Raw genomic sequence first — 19,734 nt, 5'->3', positions numbered from 1 at the left:
GGCACCTTATGGCCGTTCTGCTGTGAATCTAGATTATCGAATGGGACGAAAAGCTGATAGTGAATTGTAACGTTCAGGGCCACCTAATGACGATGGATCACTCAAATTGCGTCCCGATTCAATGCATCGTCCCCAGCCGACTTGACTCCATGGGACTATTGCTGCCTCGGGCACCTTATGGCCGTTCTGCTGTGAGTCAAGATTATAGAATGGGATGAAAAACTGATAGTGAATTGTAACGTTCAGGGCCACCTAATGACGATGAATCACTCAAATTGCGTCCCGATTCAATACATCGTCCTCCAGCAGACTTGTCTCCATGGGTCGATTGCTGCCTCGGGCACCTTATGGCAGGCCTGCTGTGACTCAAAGATTTTCGAATCGGACGAAAAACTGATAGTGAATTGTAACGTTCAGGGCCACCTAATGACGATGGATCACTCAAATTGCGTCCCGATTCAATGCATCGTCCCCAGCCGACTTGACTCCATGGGACTATTGCTGCCTCGGGCACCTTATGGCCGTTCTGCTGTGAGTCAAGATTATAGAATGGGATGAAAAACTGATAGTGAATTGTAACGTTCAGGGCCACCTAATGACGATGAATCACTCAAATTGCGTCCCGATTCAATACATCGTCCTCCAGCAGACTTGTCTCCATGGGTCGATTGCTGCCTCGGGCACCTTATGGCAGGCCTGCTGTGAGTCAAAGATTTTCGAATCGGACGAAAAACTGGTAGTGATTTGTAACATTCAGGGCCACCTAATGACGATGGACCACACAAATTGCGTCCCGATTCAATACATCGTCTACTAGCCGACTTGACTCCATGGGACTATTGCTGCCTCGGGCACCTTATGGCCGTTCTGCTGTGAGTCTAGATTATCGAATGGGATGAAAAACTGATAGTGAATTGTAACGTTCAGGGCCACCTAATGACGATGGATCACTCAAATTGCGTCCCGATTCAATACATCGTCCTCCAGCAGACTTGTCTCCATGGGTCTATTGCTGCCTCGGGCACCTTATGGCAGGCCTGCTGTGACTCAAAGATTTTCGAATCGGACGAAAAACTGATAGTGAATTGTAACGTTCAGGGCCTCCTAATGACGATGGAACACTCAAATTGCGTCCCGATTCAATACATCGTCCTCCAGCAGACTTGTCTCCATGCGTCTATTGCTGCCTCGGGCACCTTATGGCCGTTCTGCTGTGAGTCAAAGATTTACGAATCGGACGAAAAACTGATAGTGAATTGTAACGTTCAGGGCCACCTAATGACGATGGATCACTCAAATTGCGTCCCGATTAAATACATCGTCCTCCAGCCGCCTTGACTCCATGGGTCTATTGCTGCCTCGGGCACCTTATGGCCGTTCTGCTGTGAGTCTAGATTATCGAATGGGACGAAAAACTGATAGTGAATTGTAACGTTCAGGGCCACCTAATGACGATGGAACACTCAAATTGTGTCCCGATTCAATACATCGTCCTCCAGACGACTTGACTCCATGGGTCTATTGCTGCCTCGGGCACCTTATGGCCGTTCTGCTGTGAGTCTAGATTATCGAATGGGACGAAAAACTGATAGTGAATTGTAACGTTCAGGGCCTCCTAATGACGATGGATCACTCAAATTACGTCCCGATTCAATTCTTCGTCCTCCAGCCGACTTGACTCCATGGGTCTATTGCTGCCTCGGGCACCATATGGCCGGTCTGCTGTGAGTCTAGATTATCGAATGGGACGAAAAACTGATAGTGAATTGTAACGTTCAGGGCCACCTATTGACGATGGATCACTCAAATTGCGTCCCGATTCAATACATCATCCCCAGCCGACTTGTCTCCATGGGTCTATTGCTGACTCGGGCACCTTATGGCCGTTCTGCTGTGAGTCTAGATTATCGAACGGGACGAAAAACTGATAGTGAATTGTAACTTTCAGGGCCACCTAAAGACGATGGATTACGCAAATTGCGTCCCGATTCAATACATCGTCCTCCAGCAGACTTGTCTCCATGGGTCGATTGCTGCCTCGGGCTCCTTATGGCCGTCCTGCTGTGAGTCAAAGATTTTCGAATCGGGCGAAAAACTGATAGTGATTTGTAACATTCAGGGCCACCTAATGACGATGGACCTCACAAATTGCGTCCCGATTCAGTACATCGTCCACTAGCCGACTTGACTCCATGGGACTATTGCTGCCTCGGGCACCTTATGGCCGTTCTGCTGTGAGTCTAGATTATAGAATGGGATGAACAACTGATAGTGAATTGTAACTTTGGGGGCCACCTAATGACGATCGATCACTCAAATTGCGTCCCGATTCAATACATCGTCCTCCAGCAGACTTGTCTCCATGGGTCTGTTGCTGCCTCGGGCACCTTATGGCAGGCCTGCTGTGACTCAAAGATTTTCGAATCGGACGAAAAACTGATAGTGAATTGTAACGTTCAGGGCCTCCTAATGACGATGGAACACCCAAATTGCGTCCCGATTCAATACATCGTCCTCCAGCCGACTTGACTCCATGGGTCTATTGCTGCCTCGGGCACCTTATGGCCGTTCTGCTGTGAGTCTAGATTATCGAATGGGACAAAAAACTGATAGTGAATTGTAACGTTCAGGGCCTCCTAATGACGATGGATCATTCAAATTGCGTCCCGATTCAATACATCGTCCTCCAGCAGACTTGTCTCCATGGGTCTATTGCTGCCTCGGGCACCTTATGGCCGTTCTGCTGTGAGTCTAGATTATCGAATGGGACGAAAAACTGATAGTGAATAGTAACGTTCAGGGCCACCTAATGACGATGGATCTCTCAAATTGCGTCCCGATTCAATACATCGTCCTCCAGCCGACTTTACTCCATGAGTCTATTGCTGCCTCGGGCACCTTATGGCCGTTCTGCTGTGAGTCTAGATTATCGAATGGGACGAATAACTGATAGTGAATTGTAACGTTCAGGGCCTCCTAATGACGATGGATCACTCAAATTGCGTCCCGATTCAATACATCGTCCTCCAGCAGACTTGTCTCCATGGGTCGATTGCTGCCTCGGGCACCTAATGGACGTTCTGCTGTGAGTCAAAGATTTTCGAATCGGACGAAAAACTGATAGTGATTTGTAACATTCAGGGCCACCTAATGACGATGGACCACACAAATTGCGTCCCGATTCAATACATCGTCCACTAGCCGACTTGACTCCATGGGACTATTGCTGCCTCGGGCACCTTATGGCCGTTCTGCTGTGAGTCTAGATTATCGAATGGGATGAAAAACTGATAGTGAATTGTAACGTTCAGGGCCACCTAATGACGATGGATCACTCAAATTGCGTCCCGATTCAATACATCGTCCTCCAGCAGACTTGTCTCCATGGGTCTATTGCTGCCTCGGGCACCTTATGGCAGGCCTGCTGTGACTCAAAGATTTTAGAATCGGACGAAAAACTGATAGTGAATTGTAACGTTCAGGTCCTCCTAATGACGATGGAACACTCAAATTGCGTCCCGATTCAATACATCGTCCTCCAGCAGACTTGTCTCCATGGGTCTATTGCTGCCTCGGGCACCTTATGGCCGTTCTGCTGTGAGTCAAAGATTTTCGAAACTGACGAAAAACTGATAGTGAATTGTAACGTTCAGGGCCACCTAATGACGATGGATCACTCAAATTGCGTCCCGATTCAATACATCGTCCTCCAGCCGACTTGACTCCATGGGTCTACTGCTGCCTCGGGCACCTTATGGCCGTTCTGCTGTGAGTCTAGATTATCGAATGGGACGAAAAACTGATAGTGAATTGTAACGTTCAGGGCCACCTAATGACGATGGATCACTCAAATTGTGTCCCGATTCAATACATCGTCCTCCAGCCGACTTGACTCCATGGGTCTATTGCTGCCTCGGGCACCTTATGGCCGTTCTGCTGTGAGTCTAGATTATCGAATGGGACGAAAAACTGATAGTGAATTGTAACGTTCAGGGCCTCCTAATGACGATGGATCACTCAAATTACGTCCCGATTCAATACATCGTCCTCCAGCGGACTTGTCTCCATGGGTCTATTGCTGCCTCGGGCACCTTATGGCCGTTCTGCTGTGAGTCTAGATTATCGAATGGGACGAAAAACTGATAGTGAATTGTAACGTTCAGGGCCTCCCAATGACGATGGATCACTCAAATTGCGTCCCGATTCAATACATCGTCCTCCAGCCGAATTGACTCCATGGGTCTATTGCTGCCTCGGGCACCTTATGGCCGTTCTGCTGTGAGTCTAGATTATCGAATGGGACGAAAAACTGATAGTGAATTGTAACGTTCAGGGCCTCCTAATGACGATGGATCACTCAAATTGCGTCCTGATTCAATACATCGTCCTCCAGCAGCCTTGTCTCCATGGGTCGATTGCTGCCTCGGGCACCTAATGGCCGTTCTGCTGTGAGTCAAAGATTTTCGACTCGGACGAAAAAGTGATAGTGAATTGTAACATTCAGGGCCACCTAATGACGATGGACCACGCAAATTGCGTCCCGATTCAATACATCGTCCTCCAGCCGAGTTGATTCCATGGGTCTATTGCTGCCTCGGTCACCTTATGGCCGTTCTGCTGTGAATCTAGATTATCGAATGGGACGAAAAACTGATAGTGAATTGTAACGTTCAGGGCCACCTAATGACGATGGACCACGCAAATTGCGTCCCGATTCAATACATCGTCCTCCAGCCGAGTTGACTCCATGGGTCTATTGCTGCCACGGGCACCTTATGGCCGTTCTGCTGTGAATCTAGTTTATCGAAGGGACGAAAAACTGATAGTGAATTGTAACGTTCAGGGCTACCTAATGACGATGGATCACTCAAATTGCGTCCCGTTTCAATTCATCGTCCCCAGCCGACTAGTCTCCATGGGTCTATTGCTGTCTCGGGCACCTTATGCCCGTTCTGCTGTGAGTCTAGATTATCGAATGGGACGAAAAACTGATAGTGAATTGTAACGTTCAGGGCCACCTAATGACGATGGACCACGCAAATTGCGTCCCGATTCAATACATCGTCCTCCAGCCGAGTTGACTCCATGGGTCTATTGCTGCCTCGGGCACCTTATGGCCGTTCTGCAGTGAATCTAGATTATCGAATGGGACGAAAAACTGATAGTGAATTGTAACGTTCAGGGCCACCTATTGACGATGGATCACTCAAATTGCGTCCCGATTCAATACATCATCCCCAGCCGACTTGTCTCCATGGGTCTATTGCTGACTCGGGCACCTTATGGCCGTTCTGCTGTGAGTCTAGATTATCGAACGGGACGAAAAACTGATAGTGAATTGTAACTTTCAGGGCCACCTAAAGACGATGGATTACGCAAATTGCGTCCCGATTCAATACATCGTCCTCCAGCAGACTTGTCTCCATGGGTCGATTGCTGCCTCGGGCTCCTTATGGCCGTTCTGCTGTGAGTCAAAGATTTTCGAATCGGGCGAAAAACTGATAGTGATTTGTAACATTCAGGGCCACCTAATGACGATGGACCTCACAAATTGCGTCCCGATTCAGTACATCGTCCACTAGCCGACTTGACTCCATGGGACTATTGCTGCCTCAGGCACCTTATGGCCGTTCTGCTGTGAGTCTAGATTATAGAATGGGATGAACAACTGATAGTGAATTGTAACTTTGGGGGCCACCTAATGACGATCGATCACTCAAATTGCGTCCCGATTCAATACATCGTCCTCCAGCAGACTTGTCTCCATGGGTCTATTGCTGCCTCGGGCACCTTATGGCAGGCCAGCTGTGACTCAAAGATTTTCGAATCGGACGAAAAACTGATAGTGAATTGTAACGTTCAGGGCCTCCTAATGACGATGGAACACTCAAATTGCGTCCCGATTCAATACATCGTCCTCCAGCAGACTTGTCTCCATGCGTCTATTGCTGCCTCGGGCACCTTATGGCCGTTCTGCTGTGAGTCAAAGATTTACGAATCGGACGAAAAACTGATAGTGAATTGTAACGTTCAGGGCCACCTAATGACGATGGATCACTCAAATTGCGTCCCGATTCAATACATCGTCCTCCAGCCGACTTGACTCCATGGGTCTATTGCTGCCTCGGGCACCTTATGGCCGTTCTGCTGTGAGTCTAGATTATCGAATGGGACAAAAAACTGATAGTGAATTGTAACGTTCAGGGCCTCCTAATGACGATGGGTCACTCAAATTGCGTCCCGATTCAATACATCGTCCTCCAGCGGACTTGTCTCCATGGGTCTATTGCTGCCTCGGGCACCTTATGGCCGTTCTGCTGTGAGTCAAAGATTTTCGAATCGGACGAAAAACTGATGGTGAATTGTAACATTCAGGGCCACCTAATGACGATGGGCCACGCAAATTGCGTCCCGACTCAATACATCGTCCTCCAGCCGAGTTGACTCCATGGGTCTATTGCTGCCTCGGGCACCTTATGGCCGTTCTGCTGTGAATCTAGATTATCGAATGGGACGAAAAACTGATAGTGAATTGTAACGTTCAGGGCCACCTAATGACGATGGATCACTAAAATTGCGTCCCGATTCAATACATCGTCCACAGCCGACTTGACTCCATGGGACTATTGCTGCCTCGGGCACCTTATGGCCGTTCTGCTGTGAGTCAAGATTATAGAATGGGATGAAAAACTGATTGTGAATTGTAACGCTCAGGGCCACCTAATGACGATGGATCACTTAAATTGCGTCCCGATTCAATACATCGTCCTCCAGCAGACTTGTCTCCATGGGTCTATTGCTGCCTCGGGCACCTTATGGCAGGCGTGCTGTGACTCAAAGATTTTCGAATCGGACGAAAAACTGATAGTGATTTGTAACGTTCAGGGCCTCCTAATGACGATGGAACACTCAAATTGCGTCCCGATTCAATACATCGTCCTCCAGCCGACTTGACTCCATGGGTCTATTGCTGCCTCGGGCACCTTATGGCCGTTCTGCTGTGAGTCTAGATTATCGAATGGGACAAAAAACTGATAGTGAATTGTAACGTTCAGGGCCTCCTAATGACGATGGATCATTCAAATTGCGTCCCGATTCAATACATCGTCCTCCAGCAGACTTGTCTCCATGGGTCTATTGCTGCCTCGGGCACCTTATGGCCGTTCTGCTGTGAGTCTAGATTATCGAATGGGACGAAAAACTGATAGTGAATAGTAACGTTCAGGGCCACCTAATGACGATGGATCTCTCAAATTGCGTCCCGATTCAATACATCGTCCTCCAGCCGACTTTACTCCATGAGTCTATTGCTGCCTCGGGCACCTTATGGCCGTTCTGCTGTGAGTCTAGATTATCGAATGGGACGAAAAACTGATAGTGAATTGTAACGTTCAGGGCCTCCTAATGACGATGGATCACTCAAATTGCGTCCCGATTCAATACATCGTCCTCCAGCAGACTTGTCTCCATGGGTCGATTGCTGCCTCGGGCACCTAATGGACGTTCTGCTGTGAGTCAAAGATTTTCGAATCGGACGAAAAACTGATAGTGATTTGTAACATTCAGGGCCACCTAATGACGATGGACCACACAAATTGCGTCCCGATTCAATACATCGTCCACTAGCCGACTTGACTCCATGGGACTATTGCTGCCTCGGGCACCTTATGGCCGTTCTGCTGTGAGTCTAGATTATCGAATGGGATGAAAAACTGATAGTGAATTGTAACGTTCAGGGCCACCTAATGACGATGGATCACTCAAATTGCGTCCCGATTCAATACATCGTCCTCCAGCAGACTTGTCTCCATGGGTCTATTGCTGCCTCGGGCACCTTATGGCAGGCCTGCTGTGACTCAAAGATTTTAGAATCGGACGAAAAACTGATAGTGAATTGTAACGTTCAGGTCCTCCTAATGACGATGGAACACTCAAATTGCGTCCTCCAGCAGACTTGTCTCCATGCGTCTATTGCTGCCTCGGGCACCTTATGGCCGTTCTGCTGTGAGTCAAAGATTTTCGAAACTGACGAAAAACTGATAGTGAATTGTAACGTTCAGGGCCACCTAATGACGATGGATCACTCAAATTGCGTCCCGATTCAATACATCGTCCTCCAGCCGACTTGACTCCATGGGTCTACTGCTGCCTCGGGCACCTTATGGCCGTTCTGCTGTGAGTCTAGATTATCGAATGGGACGAAAAACTGATAGTGAATTGTAACGTTCAGGGCCACCTAATGACGATGGATCACTCAAATTGTGTCCCGATTCAATACATCGTCCTCCAGCCAACTTGACTCCATGGGTCTATTGCTGCCTCGGGCACCTTATGGCCGTTCTGCTGTGAGTCTAGATTATCGAATGGGACGAAAAACTGATAGTGAATTGTAACGTTCAGGGCCTCCTAATGACGATGGATCACTCAAATTACGTCCCGATTCAATACATCGTCCTCCAGCGGACTTGTCTCCATGGGTCTATTGCTGCCTCGGGCACCTTATGGCCGTTCTGCTGTGAGTCTAGATTATCGAATGGGACGAAAAACTGATAGTGAATTGTAACGTTCAGGGCCTCCCAATGACGATGGATCACTCAAATTGCGTCCCGATTCAATACATCGTCCTCCAGCCGAATTGACTCCATGGGTCTATTGCTGCCTCGGGCACCTTATGGCCGTTCTGCTGTGAGTCTAGATTATCGAATGGGACGAAAAACTGATAGTGAATTGTAACGTTCAGGGCCTCCTAATGACGATGGATCACTCAAATTGCGTCCTGATTCAATACATCGTCCTCCAGCAGCCTTGTCTCCATGGGTCGATTGCTGCCTCGGGCACCTAATGGCCGTTCTGCTGTGAGTCAAAGATTTTCGACTCGGACGAAAAAGTGATAGTGAATTGTAACATTCAGGGCCACCTAATGACGATGGACCACGCAAATTGCGTCCCGATTCAATACATCGTCCTCCAGCCGAGTTGACTCCATGGGTCTATTGCTGCCTCGGGCACCTTATGGCCGTTCTGCTGTGAATCTAGATTATCGAATGGGACGAAAAACTGATAGTGAATTGTAACGTTCAGGGCCACCTAATGACGATGGACCACGCAAATTGCGTCCCGATTCAATACATCGTCCTCCAGCCGAGTTGACTCCATGGGTCTATTGCTGCCACGGGCACTTTATGGCCGTTCTGCTGTGAATCTAGTTTATCGAAGGGACGAAAAACTGATAGTGAATTGTAACGTTCAGGGCCACCTAATGACGATGGATCACTCAAATTGCGTCCCGTTTCAATACATCGTCCCCAGCCGACTAGTCTCCATGGGTCTATTGCTGCCTCGGGCACCTTATGCCCGTTCTGCTGTGAGTCTAGATTATCGAATGGGACGAAAAACTGATAGTGAATTGTAACGTTCAGGGCCACCTAATGACGATGGATAACTCAAATTGCGTCCTGATTCAATACATCGTCCTCCAGCAGACTTGACTTCATGGGTCTATTGCTGCCTCGGGCACCTAATGGCCGTTTTGCTGTGTGTCAAAGATTTTCGAATCGGACGAAAAACTGATAGTGAATTGTAACTTTCAGGGCCACCTAATGACGATGGATCACTCAAATTGCGTCCCATTTCAATACATCGTCCTCCAGCAGACTTGTCTCCATGGGTCGATTGCTGCCTTGGGCACCTTATGGCCGTTCTGCTGTGAGTCAAAGATTTTCGAATCGGACGAAAAACTGATTGTGATTTGTAACATTCAGGGCCACCTAATGACGATGGACCACACAAATTGCGTCCTGAATCAGTACATCGTCCACTAGCCGACTTGACTCCATGGGACTATTGCTGCCTCGGGCAGCCGTTCTGCTGTGAGTCTAGATTATAGAATGGGATGAAAAACTGATAGTGAATTGTAACGTTCAGGGCCACCTAATGACGATGGATCACTCAAATTGCGTCCCGATTCAATACATCGTCCTCCAGCAGACTTGTCTCCATGGGGCAATTGCTGCCTCGGGCACCTTATGGCCGTTCTGCTGTGAGTCTAGATTATCGAATGGGACGAAAAACTGATAGTGAATTGTAACGTTCAGGGCCACCTAATGACGATGGATCTCTCAAATTGCGTCCCGATTCAATACATCGTCCTCCAGCCGACTTGACTCCATGGGTCTATTGCTGCCTCGGGCACCTTATGGCCGTTCTGCTGTGAGTCTAGATTATCGAATGGGACAAAAACCGATAGTGAATTGTAACGTTCAGGGCCTCCTAATGACGATGGATCACTCAAATTGCGTCCCGATTCAATACATCGTCCTCCAGCCGACTTGACTCCATGGGTCTATTGCTGCCTCGGGCACCTTATGGCCGTTCTGCTGTTAGTCTAGATTATCGAATGGGACGAAAAACTGATAGTGAATTGTAACGTTCAGGGCCTCCTAATGACGATGGATCACTCAAATTGCGTCCCGATTCAATACATCGTCCTGCAGTAGACTTGTCTCCATGGGTCGATTGCTGCCTAAGGGCACCTAATGGCCGTTCTGCTGTGAGTCAAAGATTTTCGAATCGGACGAAAAACTGATAGTGAATTGTAACATTCAGGGCCACCTAATGACGATGGGCCACGCAAATTGCGTCCCGATTCAATACATCGTCCTCCAGCCGAGTTGACTCCATGGGTCTATTGCTGCCTCGGGCACCTTATGGCCGTTCTGCTGTGAATCTAGATTATCGAATGGGACGAAAAGCTGATAGTGAATTGTAACGTTCAGGGCCACCTAATGACGATGGATCACTCAAATTGCGTCCCGATTCAATGCATCGTCCCCAGCCGACTTGACTCCATGAGACTATTGCTGCCTCGGGCACCTTATGGCCGTTCTGCTGTGAGTCAAGATTATAGAATGGGATGAAAAACTGATAGTGAATTGTAACGTTCAGGGCCACCTAATGACGATGAATCACTCAAATTGCGTCCCGATTCAATACATCGTCCTCCAGCAGACTTGTCTCCATGGGTCTATTGCTGCCTCGGGCACCTTATGGCAGGCCTGCTGTGACTAAAAGATTTTCGAATCGGACGAAAAACTGATAGTGAGTTGTAACGTTCAGGGCCTCCTAATGACGATGGAACACTCAAATTGCGTCCCGAATCAATACATCGTCCTCCAGCCGACTTGACTCCATGGGTCTATTGCTGCCTCGGGCACCTTATGGCCGTTCTGCTGTGAGTCTAGATTATCGAATGGGACAAAAAACTGATAGTGAATTGTAACGTTCAGTTCCTCCTAATGACGATGGATCATTCAAATTGCGACCCGATTCAATACATCGTCCTCCAGCAGACTTGTCTCCATGGGTCTATTGCTGCCTCGGGCACCTTATGGCCGTTCTGCTGTGAGTCTAGATTATCGAATGGGACGAAAAACTGATAGTGAATTGTAACGTTCAGGGCCACCTAATGACGATGGATCACTCAAATTGCGTCCCGATTCAATACATCGTCCTCCAGCCGACTTGACTCCATGGGTCTCTTGCTGCCTCGGGCACCTTATGGCCGTTCTGCTGTGAGTCTAGATTATCGAATGGGACGAAAAACTGATAGTGAATTGTAACGTTCAGGGCCTCCTAATGACGATGGATCACTCAAATTGCGTCCCGATTCAATACATCGTCCTCCAGCAGACTTGTCTCCATGGGTCGATTGCTGCCTCGGGCACCTAATGGCCGTTCTGCTGTGAGTCAAAGATTTTCGAATCGGACGAAAATCTGGTAGTGATTTGTAACATTCAGGGCCACCTAATGACGATGGACCACACAAATTGCGTCCCGATTCAATACATCGTCCACTAGCCGACTTGACTCCATGGGACTATTGCTGCCTCGGGCACCTTATGGCCGTTCTGCTGTGAGTCTAGATTATCGAATGGGATGAAAAACTGATAGTGAATTGTAACGTTCAGGGCCACCTAATGACGATGGATCACTCAAATTGCGTCCCGATTCAATACATCGTCCTCCAGCAGACTTGTCTCCATGGGTCTATTGCTGCCTCGGGCACCTTATGGCAGGCCTGCTGTGACTCAAAGATTTTCGAATCGGACGAAAAACTGATAGTGAATTGTAACGTTCAGGGCCTCCTAATGACGATGGAACACTCAAATTGCGTCCCGATTCAATACATCGTCCTCCAGCAGACTTGTCTCCATGCGTCTATTGCTGCCTCGGGCACCTTATGGCCGTTCTGCTGTGAGACAAAGATTTACGAATCGGACGAAAAACTGATAGTGAATTGTAACGTTCAGGGCCACCTAATGACGATGGATCACTCAAATTGCGTCCCGATTCAATACATCGTCCTCCAGCCGCCTTGACTCCATGGGTCTATTGCTGCCGCGGGCACTTTATGGCCGTTCTGCTGTGAGTCTAGATTATCGAATGGGACGAAAAACTGATAGTGAATTGTAACGTTCAGGGCCACCTAATGACGATGGATCACTCAAATTGTGTCCCGATTCAATACATCGTCCTCCAGACGACTTGACTCCATGGGTCTATTGCTGCCTCGGGCACCTTATGGCCGTTCTGCTGTGAGTCTAGATTATCGAATGGGACGAAAAACTGATAGTGAATTGTAACGTTCAGGGCCTCCTAATGCCGATGGATCACTCAAATTACGTCCCGATTCAATACATCGTCCTCCAGCCGACTTGACTCCATGGGTCTATTGCTGCCTCGGGCACCATATGGCCGGTCTGCTGAGAGTCTAGATTATCGAATGGGACGAAAAACTGATAGTGAATTGTAACGTTCAGGGCCTCCTAATGACGATGGGTCACTCAAATTGCGTCCCGATTCAATACATCGTCCTCCAGCCGACTTGACTCCATGAGTCTATTGCTGCCTCGGGCACCTTATGGCCGTTCTGCTGTGACTCTAGATTATCGAATGGGACGAAAAACTGATAGTGAATTGTAACGTTCAGGGCCTCCTAATGACGATGGATCACTCAAATTGCGTCCCGATTCAATACATCGTCCTCCAGCAGACTTGTCTCCATGGATCGATTGCTGCCTCGGGCACCTAATGGCCGTTCTGCTGTGAGTCAAAGATTTTCGACTCGGACGAAAAAGTGATAGTGAATTGTAACATTCAGGGCCACCTAATGACGATGGACCACGCAAATTGCGTCCCGATTCAATACATCGTCCTCCAGCCGAGTTGACTCCATGGGTCTATTGCTGCCTCGGGCACCTTATGGCCGTTCTGCAGTGAATCTAGATTATCGAATGGGACGAAAAACTGATAGTGAATTGTAACGTTCAGGGCCACCTAATGACGATGGATCACTCAAATTGCGTCCCGATTCAATACATCATCCCCAGCCGACTTGTCTCCATGAGTCTATTGCTGACTCGGGCACCTTATGGCCGTTCTGCTGTGAGTCTAGATTATCGAACGGGACGAAAAACTGATAGTGAATTGTAACGTTCAGGGCCTCCTAATGACGATGGATCACTCAAATTGCGTCCTGATTCAATACATCGTCCTCCAGCAGACTTGTCTCCATGGGTCGATTGCTGCCTCGGGCACCTAATGGCCGTTCTGCTGTGAGTCAAAGATTTTCGACTCGGACGAAAAACTGATTGTGAATTGTAACATTCAGGGCCACCTAATGACGATGGACCACGCAAATTGCGTCCCGATTCAATACATCGTCTTCCAGCCGAGTTGACTCCATGGGTCTATTGCTGCCACGGGCACCTTATGGCCGTTCTGCTGTGAATCTAGATTATCGAATGGGACGAAAAACTGATAGTGAATTGTAACGTTCAGGGCCACCTAATGACGATGGATCACTCAAATTGCGTCCCGTTTCAATACATCGTCCCCAGCCGACTTTTCTCCATGGGTCTATTGCTGCCTCGGGCACCTTATGGCCGTTCTGCTGTGAGTCTAGATTATCGAATGGGACGAAAAACCGAAAGTGAATTGTAACGTTCAGGGCCACCTAATGACGATGGATCACTCAAATTGCGTCCTGATTCAATAAATCGTCCTCCAGCCGACTTGACTCCATGGGTCTATTGCTGCCTCGGGCACCATATGGCCGGTCTGCTGTGAGTCTAGATTATCGAATGGGACGAAAAACTGATAGTGAATTGTAACGTTCAGGGCCTCCTAATGACGATGGGTCACTCAAATTGCGTCCCGATTCAATACATCGTCCTCCAGCCGACTTGACTCCATGGGTCCATTGCTGCCTCGGGCACCATATGGCCGGTCTGCTGTGAGTCTAGATTATCGAATGGGACGAAAAACTGATAGTGAATTGTAACGTTCAGGGCCTCCTAATGACGATGGGTCACTCAAATTGCGTCCCGATTCAATACATCGTCCTCCAGCCGACTTGACTCCATGAGTCTAGTGCTGTCTCGGGCACCTTATGGCCGTTCTGCTGTGAGTCTAGATTATCGAATGGGACGAAAAACTGATAGTGAATTGTAACGTTCAGGGCCTCCTAATGACGATGGATCACTCAAATTGCGTCCCGATTCAATACATCGTCCTCCAGCAGACTTGTCTCCATGGATCGATTGCTGCCTCGGGCACCTTATGGCCGTTCTGCTGTGAGTCTAGATTATCGAATGGGACGAAAAACCGAAAGTGAATTGTAACGTTCAGGGCCACCTAATGCCGATGGATCACTCAAATTGCGTCCCGATTCAATACATCATCCCCGGCCGACTTGTCTCCATGGGTCTATTGCTGACTCGGGCACCTTATGGCCGTTCTGCTGTGAGTCTAGATTATCGAACGGGACGAAAAACTGATAGTGAATTGTAACGTTCAGGGCCTCCTAATGACGATGGATCACTCAAATTGCGTCCTGATTCAATACATCGTCCTCCAGCAGACTTGTCTCCATGGGTCGATTGCTGCCTCGGGCACCTAATAGCCGTTCTGCTGTGAGTCAAAGATTTTCGACTCGGACGAAAAACTGATTGTGAATTGTAACATTCAGGGCCACCTAATGACGATGGACCACGCAAATTGCGTCCCGATTCAATATATCGTACTCCAGCCGAGTTGACTCCATGGGTCTATTGCTGCCTCGGGCACCTTATGGCCGTTCTGCTGTGAGTCTAGATTATCGAATGGGACGAAAAACCGAAAGTTAATTGTAACGTTCAGGGCCACCTAATGACGATGGATCACTCAAATTGCGTCCTGATTCAATGAATCGTCCTCCAGCAGACTTGACTTCATGGGTCTATTGCTGCCTCGGGCACCTTATGGCCGTTCTGCTGTGAGTCAAAGATTTTCGAATCGGACGAACAACTGATAGTGAATTGTAACTTTCAGGGCCACCTAAAGACGATGGATTACGCAAATTGCGTCCCGATTCAATACATCGTCCTCCAGCAGACTTGTCTCCATGGGTCGATTGCTGCCTCGGGCACCTTATGGCCGTTCTGCTGTGAGTCAAAGATTTTCGAATCGGGCGAAAAACTGATAGTGATTTGTAACATTCAGGGCCACCTAATGACGATGGACCTCACAAATTGCGTCCCGATTCAGTACATCGTCCACTAGCCGACTTGACTCCATGGGACTATTGCTGCCTCGGGCACCTTATGGCCGTTCTGCTGTGAGTCTAGATTATAGAATGGGATGAACAACTGATAGTGAATTGTAACTTTGGGGGCCACCTAATGACGATGGATCACTCAAATTGCGTCCCGATTCAATACATCGTCCTCCAGCAGACTTGTCTCCATGGGTCTATTGCTGCCTCGGGCACCTTATGGCAGGCCTGCTGTGACTCAAAGATTTTGGAATCGGACGAAAAACTGATAGTGAATTGTAACGTTCAGGGCCTCCTAATGACGATGGAACACTCAAATTGCGTCCCGATTCAATACATCGTCCTCCAGCAGACTTGTCTCCATGCGTCTATTGCTGCCTCGGGCACCTTATGGCCGTTCTGCTGTGAGTCTAGATTATCGAATGGGACAAAAAACTGATAGTGAATTGTAACGTTCAGGGCCTCCTAATGACGATGGGTCACTCAAATTGCGTCCCGATTCAATACATCGTCCTCCAGCGGACTTGTCTCCATGGGTCTATTGCTGCCTCGGGCACCTTATGGCCGTTCTGCTGTGAGTGTAGATTATCGAATGGGACGAATAACTGATAGTGAATTGTAACGTTCAGGGCCACCTAATGACTATGGATCATTCAAATTGCGTCCCGTTTCAATACATCGTCCTCAGCCGACTTGTCTCCATGGGTCTATTGCTGCCTCGGGCACCTTATGGCCGTTCTGCTGTGAGTCTAGATTATCGAATGGGACGAAAAACTGATAGTGAATTGTAACGTTCAGGACCACCTAATGACGATGGATCACTCAAATTGCGTCCTGATTCAATACATCGTCCTCCAGTAGACTTGACTTCATGGGTCTATTGCTGCCTCGGGCACCTTATGGCCGTTCTGCTGTGAGTCAAAGATTTTCGAATCGGACGAAAAACTGATAGTGAATTGTAACTTTCAGGGCCACCTAATGACGATGGATCACGCAAATTGCATCCCGATTCAATACATCGTCCTCCAGCAGACTTGTCTCCATGGGTCGATTGCTGCCTCGGGCACCTTATGGCCGTTCTGCTGTGAGTCAAAGATTTACGAATCGGACGAAAAACTGATAGTGAATTGTAACGTTCAGGTCCACCTAATGACGATGGATCACTCAAATTGCGTCCCGTTTCAATACATCGTCCCCAGCCGACTTGTCTCCATGGGTCTATTGCTGCCTCGGGCACCTTATGGCCGTTCTGCTGTGAGTCAAAGATTTTCGAATCGGACGAAAAACTGATAGTGAATTGTAACTTTCAGGGCCACCTAAAGACGATGGATTACGCAAATTGCGTCCCGATTCAATACATCGTCCTCCAGCAGACTTGTCTCCATGGGTCGATTGCTGCCTCGGGCACCTTATGGCCGTTCTGCTGTGAGTCTAGATTATAGAATGGGATGAACAACTGATAGTGAATTGTAACTTTGGGGGCCACCTAATGACGATGGACCACGCAAATTGCGTCCCGATTCAATACATCGTCCTCCAGCAGACTTGTCTCCATGCGTCTATTGCTGCCTCGGGCACCTTATGGCCGTTCTGCTGTGAGTCAAAGATTTACGAATCGGACGAAAAACTGATAGTGAATTGTAACGTTCAGGGCCACCTAATGACGATGGATCACTCAAATTGCGTCCCGATTCAATACATCGTCCTCCAGCCGACTTGACTCCATGGGTCTATTGCTGCCTCGGGCACCTTATGGCCGTTCTGCTGTGAGTCTAGATTATCGAATGGGACAAAAAACTGATAGTGAATTGTAACGTTCAGGGCCTCCTAATGACGATGGGTCACTCAAATTGCGTCCCGATTCAATACATCGTCCTCCAGCGGACTTGTCTCCATGGGTCTATTGCTGCCTCGGGCACCTTATGGCCGTTCTGCTGTGAGTCTAGATTATCGAATGGGACGAATAACTGATAGTGAATTGTAACGTTCAGGGCCACCTAATGACGATGGATCATTCAAATTGCGTCCCGTTTCATTACATCGTCCTCAGCCGACTTGTCTCCATGGGTCTATTGGTGCCTCGGGCACCTTATGGCCGTTCTGCTGTGAGTCTAGATTATCGAATGGGACGAAAAACTGATAGTGAATTGTAACGTTCAGGGCCACCTAATGACGATGGATCACTCAAATTGCGTCCCGTTTCAATACATCGTCCCCAGCCGACTTGTCTCCATGGGTCTATTGCTGCCTCGGGCACCTTATGGCCGTTCTGCTGTGAGTCTAGATTATCGAATGGGACGAAAAACCGAAAGTGAATTGTAACGTTCAGGGCCACCTAATGACGATGGATCACTCAAATTGCGTCCTGATTCAATAAATCGTCCTCCAGCAGACTTGACTTCATGGGTCTATTGCTGCCTCGGGCACCTTATGGCCGTTCTGCTGTGAGTCAAAGATTTTCGAATCGGACGAAAAACTGATAGTGAATTGTAACTTTCAGGGCCACCTAAAGACGATGGATTACGCAAATTGCGTCCCGATTCAATACATCGTCCTCCAGCAGACTTGTCTCCATGGGTCGATTGCTGCCTCGGGCACCTTATGGCCGTTCTGCTGTGAGTCAAAGATTTTCGAATCGGGCGAAAAACTGATAGTGATTTGTAACATTCTGGGCCACCTAATGACGATGGACCTCACAAATTGCGTCTTGATTCAGTACATCGTCCACTAGCCGACTTGACTCCATGGGACTATTGCTGCCTCGGGCACCTTATGGCCGTTCTGCTGTGAGTCTAGATTATCGAACGGGACGAAAAACTGATAGTGAATTGTAACGTTCAGGGCCTCCTAATGACGATGGATCACTCAAATTGCGTCCTGATTCAATACATCGTCCTCCAGCAGACTTGTCTCCATGGGTCGATTGCTGCCTCGGGCACCTAATGGCCGTTCTGCTGTGAGTCAAAGATTTTCGACTCGGACGAAAAACTGATTGTGAATTGTAACATTCAGGGCCACCTAATGACGATGGACCACGCAAATTGCGTCCCGATTCAATACATCGTCGTCCAGCCGAGTTGACTCCATGGGTCTATTGCTGCCACGGGCACCTTATGGCCGTTCTGCTGTGAATCTAGATTATCGAATGGGACGAAAAACTGATAGTGAATTGTAACGTTCAGGGCCACCTAATGACGATGGATCACTCAAATTGCGTCCCGTTTCAATACATCGTCCCCAGCCGACTTGTCTCCATGGGTCTATTGCTGCCTCGGGCACCTTATGGCCGTTCTGCTATGAGTCTAGATTATCGAATGGGACGAAAAACCGAAAGTGAATTGTAACGTTCAGGGCCACCTAATGACGATGGATCACTCAAATTGCGTCCTGATTCAATAAATCGTCCTCCAGCAGACTTGACTTCATGGGTCTATTGCTGCCTCGGGCACCTTATGGCCGTTCTGCTGTGAGTCTAGATTATAGAATGGGATGAACAACTGATAGTGAATTGTAACTTTGGGGGACACCTAATGACGATGGATCACTCAAATTGCGTCCCGATTCAATACATCGTCCTCCAGCAGACTTGTCTCCATGGGTCTATTGCTGCCTCGGGCACCTTATGGCAGGCCTGCTGTGACTCAAAGATTTTCGAATCGGACGAAAAACTGATAGTGAATTGTAACGTTCAGGGCCTCCTAATGACGATGGAACACTCAAATTGCGTCCCGATTCAATACATCGTCCTCCAGCAGACTTGTCTCCATGCGTCTATTGCTGCCTCGGGCACCTTATGGCCGTTCTGCTGTGAGTCAAAGATTTACGAATCGGACGAAAAACTGATAGTGAATTGTAACGTTCAGGGCCACCTAATGACGATGGATCACTCAAATTGCGTCCCGATTCAATACATCGTCCTCCAGCCGACTTGACTCCATGGGTCTATTGCTGCCTCGGGCACCTTATGGCCGTTCTGCTGTGAGTCTAGATAATCGAATGGGACAAAAAACTGATAGTGAATTGTAACGTTCAGGGCCTCCTAATGACGATGGGTCACTCAAATTGCGTCCCGATTCAATACATCGTCCTCCAGCGGACTTGTCTCCATGGGTCTATTGCTGCCTCGGGCACCTTATGGCCGT

The sequence above is a fragment of the Schistocerca cancellata genome, unplaced genomic scaffold, assembly GCF_023864275.1.
Source record: "Schistocerca cancellata isolate TAMUIC-IGC-003103 unplaced genomic scaffold, iqSchCanc2.1 HiC_scaffold_1114, whole genome shotgun sequence".
NCBI classification, from domain to species: domain Eukaryota; kingdom Metazoa; phylum Arthropoda; class Insecta; order Orthoptera; family Acrididae; genus Schistocerca; species Schistocerca cancellata.
Note: the sequence above shows the minus strand (reverse complement) of the source record.